At 36.3% G+C, this 18,058-nt stretch overlaps 1 non-coding gene across 1 annotated transcript; it reads right to left on the bottom strand.

Annotated features, from left to right (window-relative positions):
* Positions 1 to 387: 387 nt before the first annotated feature.
* Positions 388 to 494, bottom strand: LOC125588142. The gene has a single exon (XR_007324536.1). It is a non-coding gene; the product is annotated as a small nucleolar RNA R71 (small nucleolar RNA).
* Positions 495 to 18,058: the final 17,564 nt, after the last annotated feature.

Below are 18,058 nucleotides of genomic sequence, written 5' to 3'. Positions count from 1 at the left end.
CAGGAACAACAAGCGCAGACTGTTCCAATCGGGTAGAGAAACATTCCTTGCAACATCCCTACTACACGCTCTGCCATTGTTCCTCCACTCTGCACCAGGCAGGACTTCGAGATCAAGTTTGCTTTGATCGGTCTAGTACAGAGAAAGGTGTTCTCTGGTCTCTCTACATAAATTCCAATGGAGCATATTGAGAGCTTCAAAAAAGTCAGCAGTTTCACTCGCGTGAATGGTGTTCCACCAGACTACATCACGTGTATGTTATTTCCATTCTCTCTTGATGGAAAAGCTGCACGGTGGTTGAACTCTCTCCCTATTGGCTCTCTCACTTCATGGGAATAAGTCCGATCAGCGTTCCTCAGCCATTTCTACTCTAAGGCGAGAACAGCTGCATTGAAGAACAAGATCACCTCCTTCAGACAGCTCACTGATGAGCCTTTCTGCGACACATGGGAGCGCTTCAATGACTATCGCAGAGAATGTCCTCACCATGGATTTGATGATGATTACCTCCTGGACATTTTCTATGATGGAGTGGACTGGAAATACCAAGGTGCTCTAAACTCTGCCAGCAATGGAGACTTCATGACTCAAACCACTGATGGAGCGTTTAAGCTGATTGAGAACATGGCTGCTAGCTCAGCTAATAAGAAAGAGGAAAGTGATTGCTCCAAAAAAGGGAACAGTTCTGACACCCAGAAAATAGATGAGCTAACTGCCAAGGTTGATCAGCTACTGAAAAACAACCAAGGGCACGTCTTCAACATGGAGCAAGCTACGGTCAGGCATATTCAGAACCAGAACAAGCGACAACCGCAGAGCAATCAGCAAGCTGTTCCAGCTAACGGGAACAGTCAACCAGATGAGCTGAAGGGTCTGGGTATGATGATGGAACAGCTGTTGCAGGGTCAGCAAGTTCAGGCCAAGGCGTTGAATCAGGTAACCACAGAAATAGACACCAAGATGGGCAACATGTTCACTGAGCTGAATAACAAGTATGACAATCCTGCGATCCATATAAGAAAGATCGATGTTCAGCTTGCTCAAACAGTTGAGAGTGTCAAGAGGCAACAAGAGACGCTCCCTGAAAGAACTGATAAAAATCCTAGGACTGAGCACTGTAATGCAATAGAGCAGTCGTTCGCTGAGACTGCTCCAGGCGCAGAAGAGAGAGCAGAGCAGTCTGCTAGCTCTGGAGTGACTGCTTCTAGCGAACCTGCTGAGACTCCACCATCTCGAGTCTATGTTTCCAAGGTTCCCTATCCAATTCCACCTAGACATCTGATGGATCCCATTAGTGAAGAGCATCTGATAGGTTTTAACAAGATGGTGAGAAGGCTTCCTAAAGAACTTCCATTTGAAGATGCTCTGCAGATTCGTCCATTGCTCAAGTTTTTTAGAAACTGTAGAGAGACTCAAGAGGAGATCAAGGTCCTCTATGCCAAAGCTCTGTCTACACCAGCACTGAAGGTATTGCCTAAGGTTGATGATCCTGGAAAGTTTGTTTTCCCATGTTCCATCGCAGGAACAACCTTCAAGGATGCTCTTTGTGACTCTGGTTCTTGTGTGAATCTCGTCTCAAAGGCTATTGTAGACGATTTGGGTGTTGCTGATGTTGAGCGCTCTCAGCTGACCCTGACCTTTGCAAACTCGTCTAGAGCAGTCCCATATGGAACCATCCGCAGCCTTCATGTTCAAGTAGGGGAATGCATTGTTCCTGCTGAGTTTCAAGTTGTTGAGATGAACAAGGATCATGAGATGCCTTTGATATTTGGAAGGACATTCATGGCTACTGTTGGAGCAACCATCGATATGCCCAACAAGAGAGTCTGCTTCTCCAACATCAACAAGAAAGTTTTCTACAAGGTTGTACCCACCAGATCTTCCTCATCACACGCCTCTCGCATCTCAGTGTTTGATGTAGAAAAGCTGAAGGTTGTTCCAGAGAAGGAGCATGGTGATAAGGGTGAGAGCAGGCTGTTATCTGATGAAGATCCTAACACTGATCCTACTAAATTCAGAGATAATTCAAGGGTGAAACAGAAAGTTCAGAAGAAAAGGGTCAAGGGTGATCCTATGATGACTTTGACACCTCGCTTGTGTGATGAGAAATCCATTGAGTATGAGGTAAAGTGCAAGGGTACCTTTAAACCTTTCTCTAAAGTCAGAGTAATGCTCACACATGAGCTGAAAGAGAAAGGAGAAGCTGCTGTGAAAGGGTTGCTGAGCAGAGTTTAGAAGTTGAACATGTCTGATTGTGGAGCTTGTTTTGGAACAAGTCCTGCTGCTCAACCCGACTGATCCCAGTCACCAAGTCAAGCTACAGAATTAAACCAAGCGCTTGGTGGGAGGCAACCCACTGGTACGTGTAAATATAACTTAGTTTTGTTTTTGTTTACTTATTTTCGTTTTAGTTTATTGAGTCTCAGGTCAAAAAGCAAAAAAAAATCCGAGATACTTCAAAAATTCTGGGTTGCAGAAACGGAACAACCTACCCCCTGAAAAGAGCTGTTGTTCCAGGCGATCATCTGACGATAGAACACCCATAATTTTCATGGAGCGTCTGCTCCACTCAGGTAAGTATCTCAACCCAAAAAAAAATATATATATATATATATATATTTATTCTTGTTTTCTCCTTCTCTCTGATTTATTTTCACACCAGGGACGTTGTGAAGTAAGTCTGGGGGAGGGTTTTCGTTGTTTACTAACTCGTTTCTTTCTTTTGTTTTTCTTTTGGGTCAATTTGAATCAGTTTTTATTGAGTCAGTCAAAACTTTGTGGGAATTAGGACCTTATTATGTGTTGATCACTGACCACCTTGTGCTTTAGTTATCTTATTCAGTAACCTTAGCAGTGGCGAAAGACACACATGTGAACCTGGAACACTCTGACATATCTCACTTGATTCTCCAGAAGTTCTCAGCCGATCAGGTTACACTGGGTAGACTTAACTCCTCCTTACTTGAACCTAATCTTAACTGAAATTCTTCTTGTTATGGGCATTAGATCTGGGAAACGATAACACACTCAGGACTTCTTATCCTTTTTATCCATCTTGCTGATCCTGAGTAGCTAGCTCATCTTTAGCTAGTTCCCACCCTGCACCTTAGCCTTTATTCCACCTTCATGCATTTGTTTTTCAGTGTCATATGTGCAGATATGTACAAAAAGGTCGGAGAGGAAAGGATCAACGCAGCCTCCTACTCGTTACTGCTCCAGAATTATGGCAGAAAGGAGAACAAGCAGATTAGGGGAGCAACCGCTCCATAACCAATGAACTGCGCAAGAGCAAGGGTGGAGAACCAGGATGGTTGCAAAATCAGAACCACCAGTGGCACTCAGAACCATCATGTATGACCTCTCTCTTTGTCACATCACCATATCAGTCTACAAAAAAAAAAAAAAAAAAAAAATCAAAATAAGGTGATGGAGAAGGGGATGAGATCAAAGAAATATGAGCCACTGGAAAGATCGAGCAAAGGAGTGGGTACCAAAAGGAAAGTGGAACGCAGAACAATCAGTTGCCTGTTCCGTCATCAGAACAGTCACACCAGATAGAGCAAAAACGAGTAGAGGCTGTGGACATCAATGGATCTATCCTCTCTTGTCATTTTGTGTGATATCCTGCATCCTCTTCAATGAAATGGTAGCCCCTAAACACTTTTAACTCCACCATTAAATAGCTTGTTCCACACCTAGACCGTCTACCCCTAATGATGCCTGTGATGAGAAGCTCACACTACTCTTAAACGAATGTAGGGAGTTCTGTCTCGATAGTGTTGCTTTTTCAGGTTTGAGATGAAGAGTATGGAGCCGATTTTTGAACAGCAGTCAGTGGGGTTCCGGTAAGGGTGTGTTGTCCTAGTTTTACTGCTTGTATGGTTCAGAGATTCGTGGTTAAAGTATGGTTGCTGAGAATAGGAGAGTTCCCACACTTTCAAACATTTCTCCCTGTTCTTGATACTTGACATTGTTTGAGGACAAACAAGGATCTAAGTCTGGGGGAATTGATATATGGTGTTTTATGTATCTTGTATATATGCTTTTAAATTGGTTTTCAAGTCTTTATCGAGTCTTTCTAGTCCTTTTGGAATCATTACAGGTCTGGAGTTGCATTGGATGGGAGATGGACCAGCTGGAACAAAAGAGGCAGAAAACAATGCAATTTGGTGGTTTTCACGCAGAACAGTCAGATAGCGGAGCAACCCGAGTGACTATTCCGAGTGACTATTCCAGCGGCAGAGATTTTTAAGGAAACTACAATCATTACGTGATTTGCCCTAATTATCCCTATTTTCTCTCCCAGCCGCCTGTGGCTTTGATATATCATATTTTTTGTTTCTCTTTATCATTCTACGCTAGTTTACAGAGAGGAACCAGACCCTAAAACTCCATTGTTGGATTTGCTTATTGTAAAGGGAGAAGGATCTCTACACTCTTGAGAAGAATCCTGAACCCTATCTCTTTTATTTTATTGATTCAGCATGTTTTCTTCATCTGTTATCTCTGTGTTCTCTGTAGCTATGGCTGAGTAGTCAGCTTGCTTAGTCTAGGGTGTTAGGGTGTTAGATCTGTGAGCTTGACATAAATAAGTTATAAATCGATTGTCTTCATTCACTGTTGTTCTTAAGGCTTGCATCAAGTTAACCACTTAGTGCCTGATTTTAGGTTTAATCTATTCATCAAAAGTGTTATAGGTTGCTAGACATAACTTGAATGAGCATTGCATCCCTAACCAGCGAAAGTAGATGTTAGGGTGTTTTGTGAACATATCGGACTTGACCTCTATTGTTAGCTGTCGCATCTTGATCCAAACGAGAGTTTAGGTATCAAGATCGATCAGCATAGGGAGCAGTACCACGACAGTGGACTGTTTTACTTGAGTGATCCGAGTTCTAGACTTGCTCTTAATTAAACTTGAATAATTGTTTGGCTCACACTTGCTTAACACCCGATCAAACCACCATAGGCTAGCATTTTAGTTATTTGAATACTTTAATTAATCTTGTTACTTGTTTCTCACGAAACCCTCAAATATTTAAACCCCCATATTGTTTTAACTTGATATTGATTCCATAAAGATAAAGTGTAATAGTTGGTCTCTGTGGATTCGATCCTAAAGTGCTACATCGACATACCATTCGATTGTGGTAGTGTGCACATTAGGTTAATTGGTGTGCGTATACACGTAATATCACTACAACAACTATTGAGTGAGGAAGTTGTCAGTAAGATTTACGCCTTGAAAATTAGTACAAAAACTAGTATGTTGGTTGGTACTATCTGAATTTTTGGCGGGTTCTATCTATATGCTATTTTAAGATTTTTATGTCAAATAATGATGATTTCCTTTAGTTTATTTATCTTTTTTAAGATGGTTCTTTGAACTGCCTTCTTATGGTTTGAAACTAAACAAAGTTAAAAAAAACTAAACATTCTTATTTCGATGAAAATCTGCAAATTTAACCGTAACAAATAAACAAAAATTTAAAGTAAAAATATATGAGATTACCTAAACTATTATTTGCGAACTGATTTTTCGTAATGGAATTCTCACGTTAAAAGTTAGAGCAGTTAATATTGTTGATACACTTAATCAATAAAATACATATATTAGCCAAAAAATAAAAATGAAATTAATTTTTATTAGATACTATACTATTATTTGCGAAGTGATTTTTCGTAACGGAGTTCTCACGTTAAAATTTAAAGCATTTAATATCGTTTGTACCATTAATGAATAAAATACATATATTAGCCAAAAATAAAAATGATATTAATTTTTATTACATAACTAATTAAAATTAATAATTTTAGGAATTCTCCAAATCATAAAAAAAAATATTTAAAATAAAAAGATAATTCCTATATATATTTTGTTTTTATCCAAAAAATATTTTAATAAAAAGTTCAAAAGTAAAAAAAACGCTCACGTTAAAAGTTAGAGCGGTTGATATCGTTTATACCCCTAATAAATAATATATATATATATATCATCCAAAAATAAAAACGAATTTAATTTTTTTATTAGATAACTGATTAAAATTAATAATTGTACGAATTATCCAAAATCATATTACAAAAAAATCCTATATATTATGTTTTTATTTGAAAAAAGAAATTTAATAAAAAGTTCAATTTTTTTATAAAAAAAACAGAAAAAAATAACTAAATATTAATCAAGCAGAATTCTTAATTTTATATAACTAAAAATAATAGTGAGTGACTTCTAAGATTTATTTCTTAATAATGATTTTATTGAAAGAAATTTTCAAAAAAAAATAATACATAAGAATTTTTAAATGAAAACCTAAATAACACTTTATCATTATATTATTTCAATTAGTATTGCATGTATTAATAAGTAATTATAAAATATTTTTTGCCGCATATGCGGATAAAACATCCGGTATACTTTTAGATCCGTTTAAAATGTGTTTTATAACCAAAATGATGTTCTCGGTTGCATAGACCCATCTGTACGGTCTGAAGTACATATATTAGAAAAGAACTATTATATCGAATTCCAAAAATATATTATTTATTTATATTAAAGTAGAAAATTGAACAAATGGAATTTAAGGTTGACAAAAGTTTATGAATTATTACGACACTACTAGACGTTTTTTGAGCAACGACACTACAAGACTAAAGAACAAAGATACAGAATCTATATCTTCTTGGTTAACTCGTAATACCTTTTTTTGTTTTTACAAAATGCAGTTTTTCTTGAAACTTCTATGTTTTTTTAAATATGTTTTAAGTTTTAACTAAAATCATGAACACCTATAACAAAAATAATATATATATATATTCATATTTATTTATTAAACCCTTAAACTGTCAATATCTTTTTTTGAATGAAAAATTGTCAATATCTCTGATTGCGTGTTTTATGTGCTAGACGTTTTCATGTTCCCTTGTAAATTGAACAAGATAAAGCAGACAAAACTCTGATAAAACCTCTCGAGAAATAATTATTTCTAAATAAACTGTCACATATTCCAAATGAGTCGGTATATATTGACAAATACTTTATATACTAAAGCATAAGTCACTATACCAATAAGATTTTGACAAGTGGCATGTGTTTTACAATTTAAAGAAAAAGATAAAAGTAAAAGAAATAAACACAAAAACCAGTTTTCGTGACTATAGTATTACCTATTTATCTATTAACTGCTTAAACATTTCAAGTTTCTATATAAAATAAAAGTTCCTAATATTTCTCACAACTACACCCATGATCTCACAATTTTAAGAACCGTTAATTTTCTTATAGAATATTTAACTCACGTTGCCTTTAGCTTGGGGTGATCTCTACTTGCACTACAAGAAAACAGGGAGATTCTGATGGTCGAAATCGTCAGAAATTCGTCGGAATCAGAAATTCGTCGGAATCGGTCCGTCGGTATCGTTTTGTCAGAAAAAAAAATTCGTCGGAATTTCGTCAGAACTTCCGACGACTTTCTGACGAATACCGAGAAACGTCATTCTGACGAACTTCCGACGATATTACGATGCGGACACACGAGACCAGAGTTCATCGGAAAATCTATTTACCGACGGAGAACGTTCCTCGGAAAATTCCGACGTAGTGGATTTCTCGGTGTATTCCGACGGACATTGGTCGTCGGAATTTACCGACGGACATTAGTCGTCGGAATATACCGACGGATATTTGTTCATCGGTATATTCTGACGGAAGTTGGTTCGTCGGTAAATTCCGACGGATATTGGTCCGTCGGTATATTCCGATGCCCAGAGTTTGTCGGAATATACCAATTTTAAAAACGAATTAATTTTGCATTTTTATATATGTTTTTATATTAAAAATTAATTAATAAATTAAAAAAATCAGAAATTTAAAACTAATAATATTATATAATTTAAATTCATACAAACCGAAATAGAAAAAAAACATTCAGAAAGTTTAAAATTAATACAAACAGAAATAGAATAAAAAAACATTCAGAAAGTTTTAAAAACCCGAAAAAAACTAAGATGAACTCGAAGACATCAAACGATCTAGCTTCTGCATTATCTCGGTGTTGAACTGCTTCTGGGATGCCAACTCAGCAAGGATAGTGGCATTCTTCGAACGGATAGTGGCATTCTCAGAAAGGATAGTGGTGTTCTGCTCCTCCAATGCCCCAATCCGTTCATCTTTGTCATGTAGCTCCTCGAGAATCATGGGATCGGCATACGGAGCTTGCGAAGAAGATGCCGGATACTAAGAAGCACGGCGGGCCAACCCAACTAAACGGCCTCATTTCCTTTTAGGAACCGCCTACAAAAATATTTAAAGTTAGTAAATAGGGACAAGTTAGTAATCAACATTATAAAAAAAATATATTAATAAAAAAAATTACCTTTTCAACCATCTCATTTATTTGCAATAGAGACAAGTTGGTTGAAGCTCCCGTAGAATCGCCGTCATCAGAGAGAGGCTGAGATTGAGATACAATTTCAGCTTCCACCAAATCAACGACACCTTTGATCACGGGGTCCTTAATTTGACCCGTCGTCTTGTTAGTGTGAGCCACCTTAATGAGTTGGAGACGATCAACGGGATTACCGTCATTTGCTTTGATCTAAAAAAACCGTCATTATTAGCCAAGGAATATATAAAATATTTATTTAAAAAATATAAAGATAAATAATAATAAAAAACTTACAAGTTCATCCTCCTTAGTAGACATAGAGCAAGCGCCGAGGTTGTGCACATACATACCTTTCCCGCCACGATCGCTCTTCCGGTTCTTGGAGTTCCTAGAAGACGTCTCTGCAGTTTCTTCCTTTTCCCAATGAGCTATCAACTGCTCCCACACCGTCCCGTTGATGAACCGTGGCCTCTTGTTCTTCTGCCAAACTGTCTTCCACGCGTTTATCTGCTTCGTATAAGAGTCCATGGCCTTTTCGTTGAATTTCTTACGGACTGTTTCCGTAAGATCGGAGTGCCAGTTGAACTCTTGCTACAAAACAAACAAAATTTAATAAGTAAAAACTTTAAAAAAATGAAGAGTTACTATACCGCAAACTGACGAAACCACAACTCTCGTTCGTCGGAAGGGATCACACTCCACTTTGGATATCCAAAACGGAGCATGGAGTACATCATCTGGTTGATGCTCCGGCTAATGCCATATTTCGACTTGGTGAACCTTTAATAAAAATACAAGTTAGCAAGTTAATTAAAGGAAAAAAACATAATGGTACAAATAAAAAAAATACTAACCAAGTGCTATGGCCTCGTCGTGGGTTGGGTTGGAGAACCGGGAGATGCTCTCGACCTGGTTGTTTAACCAATAGATGAACTGGCATGACCCCCGGATCCTGTTGAGCAGCAGCGCGAGGGGCAGCGGGAGCTGGAGCGGGAATATATGCGGGAACCGAGTCATGAGACGATCCCGATGCACGGGAACTGCTCACCGAACTACGTCGAAGACGGGCTGCGGGGCGGGGTTCATCCTCGGCCCTAAAAAAAAAAATTAATACATCAAAAATATTTTCATCTCACTTCTATTTTTAATGTTTTAATTTATATATTTACAAAAGGTTTTATAAACGTTTTAAAAAAAACTATTAAACCTTTTATTATATATGTATACACAATTATAAAATGTTTTATAAATGAAGAAAAATGTTGATAAATATTTATAAATTTTTTTAAAGAACGTTTTATTATACATAGTTTAGTGGAAACTTATAAAAAATTATAAAAAAATTTAAAATTTTTATTATACATGATTTATATATATATATATATGTATACAAAATTATAAAAATTTTATAAATATAGAAAAATGTTGCTAAATATTTTTATAAAAAATTTAAAAACATTTTATTATATATATTTCATTACTGGAAACTTGAAAAACGTTTTAAAAATCAAAAAAACGTTTTAAAAAATCAAAAAACGTTTTTAAAAATCAAAAAACGTTTTTAAAAATAAATAAATGTTCCAAAAAAAACTAAAACAACAATCCAAACAAAAATCCTAACTTATATATCCTAAACTATCAATCAAACACCCTAAAATCCGAGATCTAACTTCCAAAACCCTAAACAATTGAGATTAAAGAAGGTTTGGGATGATTCTTACATGATTTAGGGTTTGGGGAAGAGATATGAGGGTGAGAATGGGATTCACCGGTGAAGGGAGGTGGATAATGGCCGGAATCGCCGGTGTAGAGGGAGGAATCGCCGTGAGAGAGAGGATTTTAGAGAGAGAGAGGCGGAAATAACGAAGAAGGAAGAAGAAGGGTTATTATATTTGAAGATTCCGACGGACACGGGTTCGTCGGTATTCCATCGGTATAATTAAAATATACCAAATGCCGATTCGCGAAATTTTTCAAGCGGTTTGGTTCTCCTGAGCAAATTGAATTTCCGACGGAATGTGTCCGTCAGTATATTCCGACGGACTGTGTCCGTCAGTATATTCCGACGGAATTCCGACGACTTAGTGTTTAGGGTGTTGATTTCAAGTTTCTACATGCAAAATCCAAATCTTTGATAATATATATAGTATTTGCATAAAGATTTAACAATAAAAATGTTTTATAGCACGATTTTACACAACAACATTTTTTGTAGTGTAAGCTTATTTGAATATGATTGTATAAGTATATGAATGTTAAGATGAGATGTTGTGAAAACAATGATATGCATACATAAATATTTTAATGAGTTGTTATATTTGAACGGTTGCGATCTAATACTATACTAAACACTTATTATGTGTTATTTTCATAGTTTTGGCATCTAAATTTATAGATTTTTATGATTGAAATTGTTTAGAAACACATGTCGTCGGTAATTCGTCGGAATATACCGACGACATTCCGACGAACTTGTCTAGTATAGTATTAGATCGCAACCGTTCCGACGAACTTGTCTAGTTCGTCGGAATGTCGTCGGTATATTCCAACGAATTACCGACGACCTTTCCAAATTTCAATGAAACCCAATGTCGTCGCTATGTCGTCGTTATATTGCGAGGGATTTCCGACGGACCAATAAAAAAAAAAAAAAAACTAATCAGAATCTTCTGAATCTTCATCAAACTCCTTAACCTCGGCTTCTGGCTCCGAATGTACAACAGCATCATGTCCAAACACAGTCAAATTCTCAACGAGTTGAACATTTTCCAAATCTTCAACTGCCTGGGCGTTGCTGGTAGACTCTGGTTGCAATGGTTCATCATCATCAGAAGTTCCATCTACTCGTCCTCTTGGGTTGATTTGCGTTACAGTAACCCATGGATCATCTCTGTACGTCACCCGAGGGTAACTGATGTAGCACACCTATACATATCAATTATACAAAGTATTAGTATAATATATAACATTAATTAATTATATTGGTAAAAAATTATGAATAGATTGATATACCTGATCAGCTTGCGAACCAAGAATGAAGGGATCATAATATTGAAGTTTCCGCCGCGAATGAACTGATGTAACACCAAACGCATCAATCTTCATTCCTATATCTGGGGTGGTGTCATACCAATCACAATAGAATACTACACAACGCAATCCAACCATTCCAGGAAATTGGACTTCCAATATTTCTTTTATGTTGCCGTAGTAGACATCGTCACCGGAAGAAGATGAAACACCAGCATCATATGTTGTCTTAGAATGACCTTTCCTTGTGAATGCATATCCTCGCGTACAAAATTTAGGATATGATTTGACCACATAGTTTAGTTCCTGCACAAATTCGCGTATCCAATCATCGAACACAAGACCTCTGGCCAAACCATCATTCACCTATAAATTAAAAACATATATGATTGAAAAGTTAATTAGTTTATATTAAATTTAAACTAATCATTTGCATAGGGTAATATGATATATGACTCACATAACTACGAAGCCACGCAGTAAATCCGTTATCTCTAAGTTGTCGAAGCTCATCTTCTGTTGCATGCCTGTGAGTCATACGCAACTCCGCCATATATACACTATATACAAAAATATTATCAGTATGAAATAAATTTATTGAATATTAATCTAGCAATAAATGAATAAATATTTTTACCTCTCATATTGTAGAACATCTTCACAGTTGGTGAGCAAATATGTTTGCAAATGAGCGTGCTCAGTGTCCGTAAGTCTCCGCTTCGTGAATTTTCCACTAAGTCATCCTATTTCCTTGAACATGTTTGGGACAGTAACATGATATGTTGCTCTCTCCCCTCTATCATCATGCCGAGCAGGTCTTCGGTGTTTTGTATGCACTTCTGGTGGAAAATAATTTTCAGCAAAGATTGCAGTTTCTTCATTGATCACCTGTGCCACTATAGATCCTTCCACCCTGCTTTGATTTTTGACCATCTTTTTCAGATGATGCATATAACGCTCAAAAATATACATCCATCTGTACTGCACAGGACCACCAAGTTCCAATTCTCTTGCGAGATGAATAGCAAGATGTTCCATTACATCAAAGAATGATGGAAGAAATACCTTCTCAAGGTTGCACATGCTGACTGGTGCGTTTGTCTTCAAATTATTAATACCCTCTTCAGTCACTACTCTACTGCATAAGTCGCGGAAGAAAACACTAATCCCTACATAGATAAAAGACATATATAATTTTCGTAAGTATTATGTTTTTATAAGCATAATTGTTAAATATAAAAATAAATTAAATTGTAAAAATATAAGATACCTGCAATTGCTTCATGAACATTACGTGGCAATAATGCTGAAAAAGCAAACGGAAGGAGGCGCTGCATATTTACATGACAATCATGACTCTTCAAGCCAGTAAACTTTCCTTCGCTTCTATCAACGCAGTTCCCCAAATTTGATGCATATCCGTCAGGAAATTTCACTTTATCTGTAATCCAATCAAAGAACTCTTCTTTTCTAGCACCATCCAGCCGATAAATGAGAAAATGGGCCGTACCGTTCTCATCAACGTGAAGTTCAGAACGATCACTGATATCGACTAAATCCAACTTTGACTTCAAATTATCCTTCGTTTTACCTTGGATGTTAAGGACTGTGTTCCTCAGATTGTCGAAGAAGTTCTTCTCAATATGCATGACATCTAAATTATGCCGCAATAGATGACTCTCCCAATATGGCAGATCCCAGAAAATACTCTTTTTGTGCCAGTTAGGTAGCTCTCCAACCGCACTGACTCGAATGTTTTCATGTCCACCTACATCTGGCGTCCTTTCTGCATCAAAATACCTAAACTGCTTCAACAAATCTTTCCCACTAACTTTCTCAGGTGGACCATCAAACACCTGCTTGTTCTTCGTAAACGAAGTCTTACTCCTGCGGTATGGATGATCAGGTGGTAGAAATCGTCTGTGACAGTCAAACCAACACGTTTTCCTTCCGTTCTTTAGTTGGAAAGCATTTGTGTCATCTTGACAATATGGACATGATAGCCTCCCATGTGTTGTCCATCCAGATAACATACCATATGCTGGAAAGTCACTTATTGTCCACATAAGTACTGCCCGCATCTGAAAGTTTTCTTTGCACGACACATCGTATGTCTCAAAACCATGCGCCCATAGTTGTTGCAACTCATATATCAGTGGTTGAAGAAACACATCTAGTGATCTTTTAGGATGATCTGGTCCGGGGACGAGAATTGAGAGAAACAAAAACTCTCATCGCATGCACAAGCTCGGCCATAAGTTGTACGGTGTCACTATAACTGGTCATAGAGAATACTGTCTTCCATGCTTTCCAAATGGGCTGAAACCATCAGTAGATAATCCAAGATAAACATTTCTTCTCTCTTCCGCAAATTCTGGATATGTTGACTGAAAATGTTTCCAAGCCTTCGCATCTGAAGGATGTCTAATCTCACCATTTGTAAAATGCTCTGCATGCCATCTCATTGCTTTTGTTGTGCGCTCACACTGATACAATCTCTTCAATCTTTCCGTCAAAGGCAAATACCACATTCTATTGAATGGGATCGGAACTCTTCCCCTCGTCTCCTGATAACGAGGTTTCCCACAAAATTTGCATACATTTCGTGTCTCATCCGCTCTCCAGTAGATCATGCAGTTGTCAATACATACACTATCACTTCATACGGTAGTTGAAGACCGGCAACAAGTTTCTGAACCTCGTAGTATGAACCCGGTGCAAGTTTATCCTCAGTTAGAATACCTTTGACAAAATCAGTAATCGCATCCATACATTCTTCAGCCAAATTATAGTCTGTCTTAATACCCATTAATCTAGTTGCAGATGATAAGACTGAATGACCATCTCTACAATTTTGATACAAATGTTGTTTTCCTGCATCCAACATGTCAAAAAATCTCCTAGATTCGGGATTTGGTTCTTCCCCTCTATAATGATCATGTATCATCTGCTCAGTACCTACACCATAATCTATATCCGTTCTAGATTCTTCTAACCTAATATCAGGCTGAAGTTCACTAACAGGTTGAGGTTCGCTAGTAATACCATATTCATAACCAGTTTCCCCATGAAGGTACCAAACTTTATAATTACGTGAAAACCCTTTCATATACAAATGAGTTCAAACATCAAATTCTTTTATAACCTTATTATTATTGCAAGTATAGCAGGGACATCTTAACATACCACTTTTTGCATCCGGTTGCTGTTGAACAAGCCTCATGAATTCTTCAATCCCTTGAACGTATTCTTCCGTAAGCAAATTGGTGTTCGGATCCAAATGAGGTTTATCCATCCACGAACGATAATAAACTTCTGAAGACATGATTTTCACGAAATTGTTATGACTCAAGAGAATGAAGAGAGAATGAAGTGTGAATGAGTTGAATGAGGAGGGGTTGTATTTATAGGAAATTGCTTACGGCCCTCCGACGACTTTCCGACGAAATTCCGACGGATGTAAAGCAGTCCGTCGGAATTCCGTCGGTATTGTCCAATCTCAAACGGCTATATAACGGTCATATATATTTGTCGGCAACGGTCACATGGTTCGTCGGAAATTCGTCGGAAAATTCCGACGGAATTCCGACGACTGTACTGTCAATCGGAATGTCGTCGGAAATTCGTCGGAATATACCGGCGAACTTCCGACGACTACAACGGTTACATTTTTTATCGGAATGTCGTCGAAAAGTCGTCAGAAAATTCCGACGACCCTTGTTTCGTCGGAAATGGCCGACGGAATTCCGACGACTTCAAATTTTTGGATTTCGTCGGAAATTGGTCGGTAATCCGTCACAAACGTCCGACGACATTGATGTCCGTCGGAACCTCCGTCGGAATTCGGCGTGTTTTCTTGTAGTGTTGCTTCCAGAAATTGTGAATTCCTAAACTATTTGTTACGTTTTCTAACTCTCTCCAAAGTGTGATAAATAGAAAAATTCTAATGAGCGTATCCACACTCCCGATGGAGACTACAAAATTCTGACCAAACGATGGCAACAATAGTCTCCAAAGCTGGCAAATGAAAGTCGGGTTAGTAACTCTAAAAGGGCCCAAACTCATCATGTCTAATCATAATCTGCATTATGTTGAAATGCTACTTTATTAACCTTTTTGTCTTCTAATCTATATATAGCTACTTTTGCTCTTATAGAAATAAGCAAAATCTACATTGATAAATTTAATTATATCAATTTTTGATTTAATGGAATATGCTTATTTTGTTGGTGGTAATAATTCAGGGAACGAGAATAATAAGTTTCTTAAGAAATTTGAAACTCGCTGTAAGAGAAAATTTGACAATAACTAGAAGTCTAGAAGACAGCAAATGAAGTTTAAGAAACCCGGGTAATAGAGAAACAAGAAAGATTCATGTCTATTGCGTGGATGAAGACTTAATCTGATCAGGTTGGTCTGTCTTCCTTATCTTTTTACTTTGTGTTTATAATTTTATAAAAGTAGAGTTATATTATTTTGTTACTTTCATATCAATATATATGTTACCAAATTTGTAGAGTATCTTGGAAAAAGAAATGCGAGAGCTAAGTATAGCATAGGAAATGAAAAAAAGTACAAGATACAACTAAAGATAACAAAAACTACATTTATAAGAAAAAAACAGAGATTATAAACCATGCTAATTTTAATTATCTACAAAATTAAGGTTGGTATTTTAATTGTACTTATGCAAAATTTATGTTTTTCAGTTTGTTTTTGACATCAAATGATTTTTTTTGTTATGAAGAAGAGATCAATATGTTATATATATTTTGAGTTCTATAAGATATTAAAAAAAAAATTTATAAAACAAATTAAATTTCAAAAATTCCAATGTAATTTGTAGATAAATTATATTAATATATATATAAATAATGTCATTGCCCAAAAATAATAATGTCCGTGCATTAGCACGGGAGGTATACTAGTAACAACTAAAACCCTAAATAAACTGTCACATCTTCCAAATGAGTCGGTGTATATTGACAAATAACAACTAAAACCCCATAATGTGTACAATGGAGTAATTAAAGACGAGAACCTACTCAGCTACAGATATGGTTGTGCGTCCCATTCTCAAACATATGAACCACATTGATTACATGACGAAGACTGGGTTTCTACGTGGGTGCTCCGTGTGTACTTAAACTCGACTATTGCCTCCCTCTCCAAATACTAAACACAACAAGACAAAAAACAACTTTTTGCAACTCGTTTTGGCTGTGCTTGTTTGTGTGTAAACCGTGGAACTGGACACATTGAGATCTTGGTCAAATACCCCAAAAAAAGGGGAAAAATAAGGGATCCGGTTTAGACGGTGCTTAAACCGTCACGCATGACGTATTTGCACACAAAAAGGCAAAGAAAGTCTTTGTAGTTTCCTCACCTCCCCCACGTGGTTAATTGCAGACGACATCTGGAGTTTTGACCGAGTTTTCGTGGGGGTTGTGTTTCACTTTTCACTGTTTTCCTCTTAAGCTTTTGACTGTATAGTCTAGAGTAATTTTTTTTTGTTAACTAGCCTAGAGTAAATAATCAAGGAAACAAATTAATTACTTTTATTTTACTCCGACAAATTACCAAATAGATGAAAACTCTTTTCCTCCTATTTTCTTTATTTATTTTTTGGCTAAAATCTGGATCCTATTTTCTTTAGTCACTGTTAAAAAAAGATAAAATACATAAATAAATTTATTCTAACTCAAACAAGAGTACGCTCATTTCTTTTCTTTCGTCTATTTTTTTTTTTTTTAACTCAACGACAACTTATCATTAGCGAAAGAAATGTTTTACAAAATGCAATCAGTATGCAAACTAGGACATAACCAAACAGGGGGAATGAAATACAATTTAGGGACAATGGACGTAAACGTAGTAGTTTCCTTCGCTATTCTATCTGCAACTTTGTTACCACTTCTAGGGTTTCTAGGGTAGTAAACCACTTCAGCCTCGCTTAAGCACAGTAATGAGGTTCTGATTTCTTGAATGATGGGTTTCAGTCTTGGCCATACCTCTTCCTTTCCGTTCAGCATCTTGGCCATACCTCTTCTCTCTCGTCTTATTCTTTTCCTCTCATTTTCACCTTTTTGTTTTCTTCCCATTAACTCCATATTTTTCCATTCACACTCTGTTCTTTGGATGCATGCTTTTGCGAGATGCATGAATTATTGACAAAATTACAAAACCCACATACAGTATCTTTTATATAAAAACAATAATAAATTACATAATTAGTTAAATAAATATTGTCTAGTTTAGGTATTCGCTTACAGAAATGACCATAATATAGTATGAAACAAAAGGTTAAAATTTTAATAATGTTGAATCCACTTTGAAAATTGAACATGAAAAGAATAAATATATAAGTGTCTGGTAATTCTTCAGTCTTAACTTAGCTTTTGAAAATAAGTTAGTTCTACTAATAATATATATATATATATATATATATATATATATATAAGAGACAAACTTTTAAACTCAATTATAGACTTATAGTCAATAAAAATAAATATATAAATGTGTTTTATTTAATGCGATTTAGATCTATTAAATCAATAACTTTCGAAATTACAAATAATTACAAACAAGAAAACAACAGACACAAACACCCAAAAAAGTTACAACTTGAAACCAGTTTCCACCAC

Source organism: Brassica napus, chromosome C5 (genome assembly GCF_020379485.1).
Source record: "Brassica napus cultivar Da-Ae chromosome C5, Da-Ae, whole genome shotgun sequence".
Classification (NCBI taxonomy): Eukaryota; Viridiplantae; Streptophyta; class Magnoliopsida; order Brassicales; family Brassicaceae; genus Brassica; species Brassica napus.
This window is presented reverse-complemented; position numbering and strand designations above follow the sequence as displayed.